Consider the following 16,896-nt stretch of genomic DNA (forward strand, 5'->3'; position numbering starts at 1 on the left):
ACAATAAAAAGAAATAAATAAACATCTAAACTCGGGATCGCTTTTACGTTACAGAACTCGAAGGAATTTATAATAATTAAGAGATAGAGATATTGCGGTATTTGTTTGACTATTTCAATCTTTACACAAGTTTGTGAAATTAAATTTCTCATTTAATTGATATACGTGGCATTTCCATGGCAGAAACTGCAAATAATGTGAATATATTCGATTCGTAAATAACTGAGGCATTTCGAAATCAAATAACGTCGAAACCAATAACGGAAAAATGAAATTATTCGTCTACGTGCATCAACAATTGCGCGGATATCAAGAATTTCTAAGCGAATATAACACTCGTCATAATGATATGAATTGAGAACGATGAGTTGCTCTCTTATCAGCTACCAGCCAGCAAAATAACTAGTATAATTTGTTTCCTAGCAAAAATAATGTATTCAGAATGGTAGTACAGGAATTAAGCCTTCCCACAAAGACAATGTATTCACGTCCTGTATTTTCGTATCTCGGCATTCGAGAAGCGGCTATTATTGTCCGTTATTCATTTTAATTATCTATGATTCATTAGGAAGTACAGTTCACTTGGGAACAAATCTTTCGTTAGCGAATTCAACACGAAACAAAGCGGAGAGACGTAGGTCAATTCGTCTTCATTAATTATATTCGTCGTGTCAGAGTTGAGATGTGCCCTTTGATGATCCAGTCGCTGCACTGTATCTCTGCATATATATTAAAGCATGTTGAAGACCAACCGACGGTACGAAAGAAGACATTTATGAAAACGGGACAAAAATCAAAAAACAAAGCTACGCGTCGCGTCGAAGAGAGATAAAAAAAAAAAAAATGAAAATCATTTGGAAATTAAGACTGAGGAAGATATGCAGTAGAGTTTCGATTATCCGGAACGTCCGAGTAACTGGTACATTTACCCCGCCTATACTTATGGTCGCTTGAAAATTGGACCATTTTTATGGGGGTTTTCTCACTTTACGCAATTAAGAAACAAGTTTTCGAAAATTTTTGGAATTTCTACATAATCTTCACTAAAATACGCATTGTTTACCGTTTGAAACATTAAAATCCTCCAATTCGTTCAAAAGTTATGACGTTTTAAAGACACGCACGAAATTTCAGTAGAATACCTATTCATAGTCAGACATTATAGTTTTGGTAAAGAATTTTTTTCTCGAAAGTACGTAGGATTTCGGGGTTATGTCTATTCACCAAAAATGATTAAAATTAGACCCAGCAACGAAAAATAATTTTTTCAAAATGATTTGAAATTTTTGGGTTTCCCTCACTTCAATTTTACATTAATTTAAAATCATATTGAAAAAATTATTTTCGGTTACGGGAGTCAATTACAAACATTTTTGGTGAATAGACCTACCTCCGAAATCCTACCTACTTTCGAGAAAAAAATTCTTTACCGAGGATATAATGTGTGGCTAGCAATGTTTCTGTAATTTCATTTTCTGTCTCACATCCTCTTGCGTTCATTCCTGTAACCTGTTTGGCAGTGTTGCGAGTGACACGAATTGGGGCTTTAGAGCCCCAGAAAAATGGGTCGAGAAAATACATTGGATCTAAGGTCTACTTATACCTCGTCTGTGATTACACATGTGTGGAGATTGAAAGTAACTTCGGTAAGAATTAGCTCTACCAGTAGACGACATTGGTGCACATTTTGTGTAGACTTTGCTTAGTCGCTGACGCCAAGAATGCTAATATTTCGTTACTTATTTCTTCCAACATTTTTCTTTTGACAACCACACAATATTAATGATGGATTTTCGTGCGATCGGAAGGAACCAGCGACCGACTCTAACGGTTGTTAGTGGTTTCGCAAAATCGTCAGCTTAGAGTTCCTAGGTCGACGGGTCGATGATCGAAACCAGTGCAAACCATTCCGTTGAATCGTCACATAACAGCTAGGTCCAAACACCGATTACGTACTGAATGCAACCTGAGTAATTCCATTGAATCACTGTGGAATGTAAAGTGAACGATCGTCAGAATGGAGCTGCGTACTAAGATTCGGATTCAACAACATATCGTAAGTGCACAGAGATCGAAACACAGTTCAGATCAGTTTAATCTACTACCTAATCTATTTCTTACGAAGTTAGTTTGGTCTCACTAGTATTTTTAGTTATTTTATCGATCGAGGAGTCGTGCTTTCTTTCTTTGCAACAAATAATAGGCAGATCGAATTCCTAACTACTCTAAATCAATTGTGAGGCGAAGAGCAGAGAGGAATCAATGGTAATAGTACGTATAATGAGGATTATCTTTCAATTGTTCGAATCGATCAATATACGTAAAAAGGATTATAATTAGTCGATGCTACAGTGGCGTAATACGTACGTACATGTGTACAATTTACATATCTACGTTACCTCGTATGCCTAAGTATAGTTTAAAGAGATCAGTGTATAAAGTATTTCTTGGTTGCTAATGATCGCATAAGGCAAAATAATTTAGTTTATTTTTTAATTCATTTTGTACTAGTAATTATTTTGCAAATAGTTTTGTTTTATCGTCAACTGGAGCACATTTGGCGCACAAATTCGCGTGGTATAAAAATATATAGAATCAGAGAAATTTGCAATCCTTTTTGAGGATTCAGCGACACGTGATAACCGAAGTCGTGCTCTTTTTGGCGAATATTCTTTGGCTTTGATCGACTGCCGTGGTTATCAATGTCGGATCAAAGAATGTCGGGCTCGTTTTGCATCAAAAGGACCTATCTAGAAGTTTAACATGAACATTTATTACAAAGATCGATAGAAAGGGGCAACTAAACCCCATCGTATTCTGTGATTTATACAAATTACTTTTGTGTTTTGTTAATTAGATATTTTATAGTAATATGGTATGTAACGAAATATTTTCACATTTGGTAGAATGTCCTTTTTGACAAATAGGTTCGAGAGAAATTCATTTTTATAACAGGAGTTTTAAAGAAATTCAAGGACAGCAAAATAATCATTTAAATCCCCAATTTATTTCGCGCGGATTATATCATATTTGGATTTCATCAAAATCCCACACCTTTAGGACACTAAGAGATTGATTTTTTCATAAAATGACACTGCACATGAATTTACAGAAAAAATTAAATATTATCGATCATTTAAAACAATCTATTTCTCTTGGTGTATATACATTTTCTGAAATATTACTTAAATGAACTGATGTTAAGTTAAAAGCGAACATATTCGATGCAATAACAATACTTTCAACTTACAAAAATCAAGAAAACCTTTATAAATCAGAATCTATTAACGAATTCTTTGAACCGATATTTAATCGAGCAAAGCCACGATCGAGAGCTAGTTTACGAGCGAGCCCAGCATTTCTATTCGTTATTCGTGGATAGAATGGTAAGTCAAGGAGTTAATTTTACAATCGCGCGTAAGAGTGACTAATTTTGTTTCCATAAATCAACGAATCGGTTTATCCAGTCGCGAGCGATGCCAAAATTCCTGCGGGAACCTTGTGTGACACCCCGCGAACGAAATTTCCTGTCGATTTACGTAGAAGCAACAAGCCGGATAATCCCGGTATTTTTCAGTCGATCGAACTATGCGCATTAATTACGGGCAGGCCCGTGCCCCAGAAGATTACAGAGGTTTTCGGTACAAATCCCACAGTCACGCTGGAAGTTGAGAATGTCAGAAATTTCGCGACGCGGCGGCCCCTTTGGTATTTTCCCTTGTGGATCGCGTCGACTAATTTTGAGGACAGTCCCGCGCAGCCTCACCGATTCAGCCTTCATTCATCATCCAAATCGCCACAGTGGGTTAAGATCGTCTGATCCAGGATTTAACGGAGCACTTCGCGGTCATTAAATGATGTCCGGAAGCGTAGCTTGGATTACTGTCCAGGTACGCTGACCTCATTTCTGAGACCTCGTTAACAGGATTTGATTATCGAAAGTTTTACTTCGTTCTAGAGTTTTTAGAAAATTGTCGAAAATGTTCGTTCAAAAATTATTACAAAGAGAGGCTTCACGCAAAATAATTATTTTTTGCAGATGGAGGGCGAGTTGAAGTTAAATTAATTCTTTCGAATGTAACTTTCTTCGTTATCTCGAATCTAACTTTTGCTAGATAGAAATTGTAGCTGTTGTTCTTCTCGAAGACGTTAGCTGAATGCTCCCACCTCCGACGAATGACATTAAGTTGTTCGTAAGAACGCGAAACTTACCGAACGTGGTGCAATTACCATTTGAGTCTTCGTTGCTTTCCGCGGGATTCAACGGTTTAAGAGCACTCGCGAATTGAAACACGCGAATTTGCCAAGTTACGTGTCTAGAGCTTGCACGAAACTGAACTTTCCGACTATAGTATAGAATACTTTCGAAATCGACTTGGATGGTTTAGTTTCCCGGATATTCGAAAATTTTAACTATAGAAGCAACCGCGCAAACAAAAGATCATTAATTCTTAGGCTCGATATTTCCAGAGTTAAGGGCTGAACTTTCTGGTCTTTTTATTTTGATACTAGCCATATATCGGTTTGTCCGCAATCAACCTAGTGGCTTCCAATGTTAGCCATACGTCGCGTCGTTTGGTCCAAGAAAAATCACCTATCCCAATTGCTCTACCACGCCCTTTCGTTCTATTCAATGGCTGCCGAAGATAACCAAGCACCAGCGTGCTCACAAATCTCCAATGAGAAAAATTGTCGGCTTCTCAACCCTTCAACCCCGGCTTGTAACAATCTAAATAAATCTTACCTCGACAGTTTTTCGTTTAGTCAAACATTTATTTAGAAACTAAGATGAAACGTTCCTTGTTATTCCTTATTCGTAATCTGGATAAAATTTACTCAGCTTTGATTGGAAGGAATTCCATTTTAAAAGAAGAAGGTATACGCAAAATATCTTTCAAGCTTAGCCTTCTATTACAGAATAAGAAATGGATGACACCGTAAACAGAAAGTAGTATGCACCACTATCGTAAGAAAGAGCTCCGCTTTGTATGTTTAACAAAATTAGTCTCGTAACTGCAAAATATCTCACAAAGGGTAATTATACTTTTCCGCAAGTAAGCAATCTGATAATCCAGAAGTTCCTCCGCTTTCGGCCAGAGATGAGTGAAAGATATGTCGGACAAAAAAGTTTGTTCCTTGTCTGTAGAGGGACACGTTGCTTTGCTCATCTCTCGGGAATACCGAATGTTTTTGTAAAGAATGCATAAAGCCTTTTCTTTGACTGTCGCCGAGCACGCAGCAGGACGCGACAAGCAAACAATAAAAATGAAGACAATAACAGAGGGCTCAAAAAATCACTGTTCAAAGGATATCATCTCGTCTCGGTGGATGAAGCTCCAACGAATCGTCGAGGTCGTATCTGGCTGCAGTCTCTTCCCGCTTTTTCCAGAAATTATTAAACCTGAGGAATTAAGAGTGTTTCCTTGAAAGCAAATTCATTAAACAGTGATTTTTTTTTATACGTCGTTTGTAATAAAAACAATTCTATACAGCTTGATCACACTGATTTGTTTTGTTTTTTGGTTTTCATTGCGGATAGTTTAGTAAATTGGACATATTTTCTTTTTTCTTTTTGATTACGTCAGCATCGATTTGCTCGAACAAAACTTTATAATGTTCAGGAAGTACAGAGACGAATTTATAACAGAAAAAAATGTGTTTGAGGGGAATAATAATAGTAGTTTAAAATTACATCCCAGTGCGTTAGGGTTGCATTTAAATTGCAGACGTTAGCAACAACGTAACCAGAGGTTTGACGCAGTTCTAAACCCGATCTGGTTTCAGTTGGAATTGCCAGTACGCATCGTAATCAATCGAACGCGGTACAAGCTCCGAAACAACAAATTAAATATTATAACACTTCCGTAAGCGGCAAACACGTTCGCACTCGTATTTGCACGGGAGAAACGGCACAATTGTTCGCGTGCATCGACACACTTTTCGCAAATATTGGACGAACGTGTACATCGCGTTAGCGCTTATACGATTTGGACAAATCAACAACGCCTTATGAAAATCGCTCGAACGACGAATGTTGACGAAGCAAACAAGATCGGAAACGAATAGCCGGGAAACATATTCGTTGGACGGACAAGAATTCTTGACGCAACTAAAATTTTCATCACATGGACGACAAAACACCTCTGAACACGAATTTTGTTTCTAGTCAATACCGTAGTCAGTTACAGAGAAAACCGTTATTTACGAAAAAATATTACCTAGTAATTTGAATTCATTTTCAATTAAACAAACTATTTATGATCCAGTTTTATCGTACACCAGTCGGGTAATCAATAGGAATTGCTGAAACTTCTTTAGGTGCATAGTGTCAAAGTAAATGTGAAAATCAACATAGAAGGCAGCATAAATTAGAATAGTTGTTACGATAGAGGATGGAAAGCCCTTTAAAACGAGTGTCCATATAAGTTGATATAACGATTTTTGTTTTAAGTCTATCGCGTGGCTGGTTCCGGAGATATAAGGAGTCGAAGCTTTGTTTACATTTCATTGTCGACGTCGTGAGGTCAATGAACTTTTACTACGGCCTTTGCAGTGGACACTGAAGATTTTTTCCCTTAATCTCTTCTATACAGGGTGTTCGGCCACGCTTGGGAGAAATTTTAATGGGAAATTCCAGAGACCAAAATAAGACCAAAATCAAGAATATCAATTTCTTGATTGAGGCTTTGTTAAAAAGTTATTAAAATCTTAAATTAAAAATTCTCAAATCATTCACGAAAAAATTATTTTCGGTTGCGGGAGTCAATTACAATTATTTTTGGTGAATAGACATACCCTCGAATTCCTAACCATTTTCGAGAAAAAAATTCCTTACCGAAAATATAATTTCAGGCCAGAAATGTCACTCCAAAATTTCGTGTATATCTTTAAAACGTTATAACTTCTGAACGGATTGGACGATTTTCATGTTTAAAAAAGCAAATTACGCGTATTTTAGTGTAGAATATGTAAAAATTCTAAAAATATTCGAAAAGTGGTTCCTTGACTCCGCAAAATAAGAAAAACCCCACAAAAATGGTCCAATTTTCAAACAGCCATAACTCCTACAATTGTGAATATATTTCAATGAAACTTTTTTCTGAAGTAGAGCCCATGGGTACCTACAAAAAAGTATTAGACAACTTTTCTGTAGGTTGTTAAACAAAATTACTAAAAATGAAAAACGAATTTTTAAGAAAAATTGACAGGGGGTAGGGTGCTTAAATTTTTCGGCGAAAAAAAATTTTTTCAAATCGTTCTAAAAAAATTATTTTTGGTTGTGGGGGTCCATTACAATCATTTTTGGTGAATAGAGATACCCTCGAAATCCTACTCAGTTTCGAGAAAAAAATTCGAGCATGTGCCTAAATCTTTCGGTGAAAAAAAAAATTTCAAATCTTTTTAAAAAAATTATTTTTAGCTTGGGGAGTCAATTATAATCATTTTTGGTCAATAGACATAGCCCCGAAATCCTACGTACTTTCGAGAAAAAAATTCTTTATCGAAAATATACTGTGTGGCCGGAATGTTTCTATAATTTTTTAACGAAGCCTCAATCAACAAATTGGTGTTCTTGATTTTCGTGTTATTTTGGCCTCTAGAATCTCGCATTAAAATTTTTCCCAGGCATGGTCGAGCATCCTGTATATTTCCTATTTACATTGAAATCCAACCAGAATTTGATACGAAATTTTAAGAGTCAAATAATAACGAATGTCAAGCAGGTAACAAGTAAGCATTCAATTTGTATATATATGTGTGTTACAAGCTCAACGTTTGCGTATCAATGCAGTGACACGAATCGAACGAGAAACGTCGGTTGCCCACAGGAACCTCCATTCGTGATTAATGGAAAACAGCTGAAATAAATATCGGAAAAGTAATCAGTTTCTCCGCGAAAGTAAAGTAAATAACTCGACGACTTCGCTTGCCAGTCGATAATTCTGGATATTAGTTTTCCATCGAAGAATGGCTACTGTTTCCGACTGAATTAACTGTTCTTTCGCAGTTGCGATAATGATGGTCTTTAACGACCCGCTTCGACCTATTTTCGAATGTCGTGTTGCACGGACACTGTCACTATTTATTACGAGATTTTGTCCGGATACACATATAATACATTCGATTCTAAAAAAATAATATACAGGCTGGTAGTCTCTCGTTATAGACGAACGTTCCACAAAGTTAACACACCGTGGACAATTTTAAGGATAATGAATGTTATTATGTAATATAAAATAACTCGAAATATAGAGATTTATAGACAAATCTCCAATAAAAGAAATTTCAGGTGTTATCGATTTTAATGAAATCTGGCAGGGTAATAAATAATCGTAAATTAAATTTGTTTTATGAATTGCAATTGAAATCGATTAAGGTTGATAATTTATTCAAACTGATTAATTAAAAAAATAATTGATCGATGCTCCACGGGTTTACTGGTGCCTCAGTAATGAGTATAACCTGGACGAAACACCATTTAATTTTTGTAACAATTTATTTTGAAGTTCCCAACTCGACACTCATTGCGCTTTCGAAACGAACAGTTGTTTTCTATGAATTCTAATGTTGCTATTAACCATTGCTCTCAATTATTAATTTATTCATTAAAGAATTCTTTTTATGGATATTGCAATATGAGAGCGATCAAACATTTTGAAGATTTCAATGTGATCTGTTTCTGATACGTATACGATCCTGCATTAAATTATTGTTTATTAGCGCATCGATACGTATTTATCGGTAATATTTTACAGTCTACACTAATATTCGAAGCAAACAAGTCGTCTTTCAGATTATCAGCTTTCTGTTTACGAAACAGTATTGATTATTGCCAGAATCGATAGAACAATGTTACTACTTACAATTAGTGCGAGCGTAATCGCGAATCGGTTCAGCGAAACCGCGATTCAATCGGGCCTGAAGCGTCCTACATTCCCGCGTAATTTTCGTTTCATTTCAAAATGGTAATACGCGCACCCACGATGCGAATTAGAATCCCTGGGTCACCCCTGTATTTCATACGACACGTATAATGGATCTGTATTCGCCACCGTCGCAGATTATCCTCGGTTCTGGTAAAACGCAACGTGGCTGACATTCTGCCTCTAGGGTATCTACCAAAATTGGACGAGTGAAATAACATTCGCTTGAATTTTTATCAGAATTTTTATATTTTCATTCTACAATAACAATCTTACTTCCACTTTAATATTTATTGTTTATTTTTCTATTAGAAGTGCGTGATTTTAATACCATACATATTTCAATGCATACTTTGAAGCATTTTAAACGTAGCTTTACAGATTTAGAAACCTCGAGAACGACCAATTATGCTGTCAGAGTAATGTATCGTACAGAAATGAAGCTATTCAAGCATTGCCTTTTATATACATTACTCGATGCTCAAATATTTTTTTATTCATCTTACGATGCTCTGTATGCATGTACACGTATAGAAACATGCACGTGCGTACGCACACGATCCTATGATTATCGCTGTAAAGACGTCCACGTATATTTATGACCGAATTAACCCGCGGCAATACCCCAAGTGCAGGGACATAAATGTGGTCGTATAAATACATGACGATGATTGCGTATATATAAAATCGCTTTGTAGCGGAAGGCAAGTTTTGTAAGAGGATCGCAATTTATGGATTTCGCCTACGTTGGTAGTTGCATTGTGAAATCTCTCCTTTTGTTATATTAAATAAACTCAAGCTGATATTTTATTTAAACGCAGACTCATATTTTTTCATCTACTGCATTCGCCATTTCAGACTCTGCTTTAATTTGCCAGTGAATCGAAACTCTAATTATACGTATATAGAATTCCATTTCCTTGTCTTACGTGTACAATCCAGAGCCAACTTCCTAGACATACGTGTTTCTTTATAAGGAATCGATCGTTCATTATCGCCGCGACTTAGTTACCGTTAACTTTCTTCCTTGAACTTCCAAGGAACTTTTAAAAGCCAAGTGGTAAGAACACAACTGAAAGAAGAATCCATCTCTATAGTATTAGACACGTATAATCTTTTAGAGCCATAGGTTGCGGACACTTCTCTCTGTAATTGCTCAGTGGTTTACTTTTTCGTCTACTATTTCCTTATAGTTTCGACTCCACTTCGTTTCATTATATTTACGCAAGCAACCTGACCCAGAGTAAAAAACTTTTAAGAAATCGTAGTTGTTGACGGAATTTTCAGCCGAAACTCGATCTACTGGGGAATCAAATAGACTGCAAAGATAGCGGAAAGAGGAAAAACCGATCTCGGAAAAGCCATCCCACCTATTTCGTCTAAAAGAACAAAAGCGGCGTCAGAACGAAAACTCACTCACCTTTCAAACAATAGGTGATTCTTTATTTTCAAGCAAATCTGGTCGTTCGAAATACTGTTCGAGAACGTTCGAATATTAAACGTTGGAATCAAACTGTTCGGTACAAAATAATACTTTATCGTCTGGTATCAATATGGTATCGCTTCTATCGTTCACCGTATCCGAGTAGAATAGAGACAAAGAACGAAACGAAATCAAAAAAAACGGACAATCGTCGAACAGAAGAGAATTGTTTGCGATTTCTAACGGCCTTTCGAGAAACAGTGCTTGGCAATATTGCGCGCCGATGAAAAGAATGAATCGACCAGCAGTCCTCTCTAATACAATAGAGATTCGAGGAACCGAAGGCTTTTGCCTGGAACTTACAATTAGACATGGAAGCGCGAGGAGCGCGTTTACGTTCTTCCCTCTACGTGCTTGGCCTGCTGCTTATCTACTTGGCCCTGATTTGATTTCGATATCCTGCCATTCTCCCGCGGGAATTCCCCGTTTCTTACCGTGGGAAATCCGCGGGGGGGAGAGAAAAGTTTTTCCCGGCCCGTTTTCGAATCACGAAATCTCTTTGTGCGGCCCTGGCTCTCTACGGAATCGATTAATCGAATATCTTTTTCTTTCGAAGAAAGTTGGACGCGCGATATTAATTCCTATTATATGTTCTTTGGATTCTTTGAATTTTGTGGTTACTGCTTCTGTTTAATGTCAAATCAATCTTAAAGTGAAAAGGAGGAAAGCAAAGGAAAGGAGAAAGGGATTATTAATCCCTATATATGGGTCCCAATACAGGGTGTTCCGCCATCCTTAGGAAAAATTTTAATGGCAGATTCTAAAGGTCAAGATAAGACGAAAATCAAGAATATCAATTTTTCGATGGAGGCATCGTTAAGAAGTTATTAACGTTTAAAGTTCCGTTCGTACTGAATTTTTTTCTAGAAAGTAGGGAGGATTTCAGGGGTAGGTCTATTCACCAAAAATTATTGTAATTGACCCCCGCAACGGAAAATAATTTTTTTAGAACAATTTGAAATTTTTTAATTTTCAGGGTTACAGACAGTTATGGTCAGACATTACATTTCCAGTAAGGAATTTTTTTCTCGAGACTGCGTAAGAATTCGGGGGTATGTATATTGACTAAAAATGATTGTAATTGACCCCCACAGCTGAAAATAATTTTTCCACAACGATTTGAAAAAATTTTTTTTCGCCGAAAAATTTAAGCACCTACCGATTTTTCTTAAAAATTCGTTTTCGACTTTTAATAACTTTGTTTGACGCTGTAGAGGAAAGTTGTGTAATACTTTTTTGTGGGTATCTATGAGCTCTACTTCAGAAAAAAGTTTCATTGAAATATATTCATTATTGTAGGAGTTATGGCTGTTTGAAAATTAGGCCATTTTTATGGGGGTTTTCTCATTTTGCGGGGTCAAGGACCAACTTTTCGAATATTTTTGCGATTTGTACATATTCTCAATCAAAATACGCGTAGTTTGCTTTTTTAAACATGAAAATCGTCCAATCCGTTCAGAAGTTATGGCGTTTTAAAGATACGGACGAAATTTCAGGGAAACATATCAACGGTATGGTCAGACATACATTTTCGGTAAGGAATTTTTTTCTCGAAACTGAGTAGGATTTCGGGGGTATGCCTGTTGACCAAAAATGCTTGCAATTGACCCCTGTAACTAAAAATATTTTTTCCAGAACGATTTGAAATTTTTTAATTTCACTGAAAAATTTCAATACCTACTCGAATTTTTTTCTCGAAACTGAGTAGGATTTCGAGGGTATGTCTATTCACCAAAAATGCTTGTAATTGACACCAGCAATCGAAAATAATTGTTTTAGAATGATTTGAAACTTTTTATTTTCGCCGAAAAATTTAGGCACCTACCCCCTGTCGATTTTCCTAAAAAATTCGTTTTTTATTTCTAATAAATTTGTTTGAGATCCTACGGAAATTTTGTCTAATACTTTTTTGTAGATACCCATGAGCTCTACTTCAGAAAAAAGTTTCATTGAAATATATTCACTATTGTAGGAGTTATGACTGTTTGAAAATTGGACCACTTTTAGAGGGTTTTTCTTATTTTGCGGGGTCAAGGAACAACTTATCCAATATTTTTGCGATTTGTACATATTCTCAATCAAAATACGCGTAGTTTGCTTTTTTAAACATGAAAATCGTCCAATCCGTTCAGAAGTTATAACGTTTTAAAGATTCACATGAAAATTCGGGCAGACATATTTCTGGCCTGAAATTATATTTTCGGTAAATAATTTTTTTCTCGAAAATGGTTCGGATTTCGAGGGTATGTCTATTCACCAAAAATAATTGTAATTGACCCTCGCAACCGAAAATAATTTTTTCGTGAATGATTTGAGAATTTTTAATTTAAGATTTTAATAACTTTTTAACAAAGCCTCAATCAAAAAATTGATATTCTTAATTTTCGTCTTATTTTGGCCTCTGGAATCTCCCATTACAATAATAAATGTAATAAAGTAAGAAAAGGAAATATTATTAATAACGTTTCGTTCTAGGCTTGCTAGTGATTTGGATTAATCATCAGTAATTAAAGGGTGTATCTTAGGTTATCAGTTGGTATTAATCCAGACCTGACTTGGGCACCTCTTGTTAGTGTACCAAGCGAAGGAGTAGAAAACGCAATTACAGAAACCTGAAAAAGAATTCGTAAGCACCCAGAGATAAAACCAGCGAGAATTCTTTTATGTGACTTTAATTAATTATAGTATCCACTGTCGCAACGCTCCCAGTTAAGCTGAGTGTAGCAAATACGGACAATGTATTCAGCGGTTGAATCGAATCTCTACGCAAACAGGACGTTGATGGATACGAAATCGTTATGTCCACGTTTAACGTCCGCCAGTTTCGACAGATGGCTGTATAACTGCAATCTGTTGCTTTTTATTACCGCGTGATAGAATATATTCGAACTATCTTGTTTTACTTTCAGCTCGTCTTTGTTTTCAACACGGAACACTTGCCTTTGGAAATTTATAATTTTAATTTTTATTGTTTAAAGGTCCACGAATCTATGAATTTTTGTCATCTGTATAAGATATGAATTCTATAAATATTTCGATCTTAAAATTCAAACGGATGGGAAGTGTCTGACGATATGTCGTGGAGCCTTCAATCACTGGTCCATCAGCTATTCAAAGCACCGCAGCTCTCACAGCGATCGCGTTAAAAACAAACCAATCTTACCCTCGGTCTTGAAACGAAAAAGGAGGAAAAAAGGAACGGATGTTCCCGGGCTTCTTCTGACCTTTTTTCCCCCGACTCGACACCGTACACTACATCATTTTAAAAAGCGTGCAATCTAATTAATCTGTCAAACGCACCGATCACGTCGGACCTCGTGCCACAGAAACACGAAGCGTCAAAGCGGCCGTCAAACCTAGCCACCAGCGTTCCGTCAAGCATCGGGACGCTTTCATCGATGGGCAAAGAGGAAACTACGTCACGGGGAATGGAACGGTTCCGAACGTGCTGCCAAAGGAAAACAACGAAAGTATCTGTTTGTTCGGACACGTATCAATCGAAAAACTTTTCACCGACGGTTACCTTTTTCTCCACCGGAGACGAACGAGTCCGACGGACCGTGAAGACCCGCAACTGACCACGAGATAACAGCACGAGAATTGAATGAAAACGAAACGATCGAGCGTGTCCGAGTAGTCATTTGGCTGTCTAACAAACTTTCCGCCGGCAGCCGTGCGTTTCTTCCGATTGTTTCGTTGCCTCCGATTGCAATTTTCCTATACGCTGATTTTTACATTTTTTCTTTTGTAGCAATATCAGCGGATTAGTATAAAACGAGCAACATTTTGGAGATATTGTAGTGTTCTTGAGACACTGTATCCTTCAGGATTGATCTACCTTAGTCTGAAGGATAGATAAGTGAAATTTAATTGGTCTCATTTCCCCTCGAATTACGATTAGGGAACAGAGTGTGTAAAAATTGTAAAATCGTTGACACGAAAAAAATCAGTTTCGCTACAAAAAGTAGAAATAAACCCCAGTACAACCCCTGTAGTCAGGAGACCAACATCCTGCTGGGAAAACCCCATTAGGGGCTCGCAGCCAACAAGAGCATCACTTTTTAAGCCTGTCGAAACTGATTTACTAGAATTTTTATGTTTGTTCCGTCGACTATACTTTTTAATGGCGCGCGAGCAAAGTTGTGCAAATTTTATTCGCAAATAACAAATAAAAATTTTAGATTCATTGACGAACCAACTTCCGCTTACGTTTCATTCGTTAATTAAAATCCATTAGACCTTCGTTAGTGATGGAGAAATATCTATTTTGTCATGCGAGGGACAGTGGTTATTCATTTTTGTTTGACACAATTTTTAACTTTAATTACTTTTTGAACATTTCGATGGGAACATAGATTTTTTAATAAGATGAATAAATAGATCGTACGAAACTTTATCTTTAAACAATTCGAAATACTTTGTGTAAACGATCGATACATTTAGAATAGAATTTTCTCGTAGTCTTATCTCGAAACCTTCCATATACATAGCATTTCCCTTGCGATCCTGTTCTAAATAGCATCAAGAGGTCAGCATAAAGTCTTACGTAAATGTTAGACTACTAAACACGTTTATTTACGGAAAACGGTAGGAAATGTTTTAGCATAAATGTTAGCGTTGCTAACTTAAAGCACTTTAAAACTTCGAAGAGCAATATAGTGGTGAGTGCCACGTGTCATCCACGCGATTAACGAAGGGATAATGAATTTTTTAAATTGACATTCAAGAGAGTGAAGCTCCAGGCAAAAGCTAGTTTACGAATCTATTTTGTATTCATTACGCGAATAAAATTTACCCAATTCTGAATCTTGAAATACAACGATCAATGTGCTGTTTACTTTGGAAAACTGAAGGGTGACATTTTTTTACCTCCTTTGAACGTCCAATTGCAGTTTTTTAAGTTACGTTAAAGATCGATACATTATGTGAACCATCCAAATAAATGTTGGCTTGCAAATTAATTTTTGTATTATGATTTCTGGAGTTTATTCACACTCCGCAGTGTCGTAAGCCGAGATCTGCATCAAAGGGGAAAAATTGTATTATATATATAACGCGAACCTTGTCCGTTGACTAACAGCCAGGAAAGTTTTTTGAAAATATTGAAGTCCATGTCGTAAGTTTGGCTCAGATTTATAGCGAGTCGTGTAGAATCCGTTTTCCTGGCAGGCGAAATCCCATTAGACCCACGGTCTAATTTCCATGTGGTTCCCGACGTTAATTCGAATTTGCATAGACGCTAACTGAAAAGTGACACACCCAAAAGACGTACGATGCAAAGTGCTCGTCGTTTCACGAAGATGGACGGAAGTCGAAATGAGAGAATCAAGGAATACATGTACTGAAAAACGTATGGATTAAAGCGGACGAAAACGAAAAGTCCGCTATGAAAAGCGCTCCTATTCATGGAATATCCTACGCGCGACGCCAAGAACGAAATTTTAGCGAATTTATTCATTTTTGTCAAACAAATATTCCCGTGTTTCGCGTCGTACATTACGATGGTAATTTATTCCCGAGGAAGAGAAAGTTAAATGACGTCACAATGAAATGTAAACATAAATCTATCTAGTCTTGTCTTAGTAATTTTGTATTAAAATTACTGACGATATAATTAGCAGATTTTTGTAGTCAAAAGATTTGATGGCGAGTTGAACTCGATATAAGACCGCAAAAGGGTTAATATTGCATGCTTGGCAACATGTGGTGACACGCGTTTCCGACAACGGTGGACAAGGCGCGTAGCTTGTCAGTTCATTATCAATTCCATACTACAGATAATGACACGTATCCGCTCGTCGTGCACACGTACATGAACAGTTTCAGAGACACATGCTGACAGATTGCGCGTGATACATCCAATAAAAAATAGATTTACAAAAATGTACATAAAAATTTGATAATTCATATTGATCGAATCGCTTGAAAATTACGTCGGTCAAGATTGTAAATAACGTTACGAAAGCGTTTATCTAATAAGTAATTATCAGTGGATGCAGTGGCTGGGACGTTTACGACGAGCAATTAAATTGAAACAGACCGAGATAATTTCGGTAAACGGAATGATGCTAAAAACATTTATTACCGGCGGTCGTAAATTTGAAAATGGAAACACGCTGAAAACGATCCGTTGCCCATATTGCATAATCAAACCACAGTGGTCATTGTTCTCAATCTGGTAATAATTGACATTTTCATCGAAACAACAATTCAACGAAAATTATATCTGCCTACTTGACGTGAAAATTCAGATTTGCCCTCGTTTTCCTCGAACATTTTCCAACGTTCTCACTGGAACGATGAGAACCAACATCTATGCGAATAAAGCAATAGGTGATAAGGATTAATCGATCCTATCGGTAAATCGATCGGAAATATCGCTTAATGCGAAGTTCGCTAGAAATAATCGCGTGGGACATTTTGGATTCCCGGAGCTAATTTGTTATTCAAGCGTTTGTCATACAAATAGCATACAATTAACGAACGTTA

The 16,896-nt window shown here is 36.6% G+C and overlaps 1 protein-coding gene across 1 annotated transcript in view; it reads right to left on the bottom strand.

Annotated features, from left to right (window-relative positions):
- Positions 1–16,896, bottom strand: part of Dpr1 (defective proboscis extension response 1) — a 363,943-nt gene that overhangs the window by 9,942 nt on the left and 337,105 nt on the right. The window lies entirely within an intron of this gene.

Source organism: Colletes latitarsis, chromosome 5 (genome assembly GCF_051014445.1).
Source record: "Colletes latitarsis isolate SP2378_abdomen chromosome 5, iyColLati1, whole genome shotgun sequence".
NCBI lineage: Eukaryota > Metazoa > Arthropoda > Insecta > Hymenoptera > Colletidae > Colletes > Colletes latitarsis.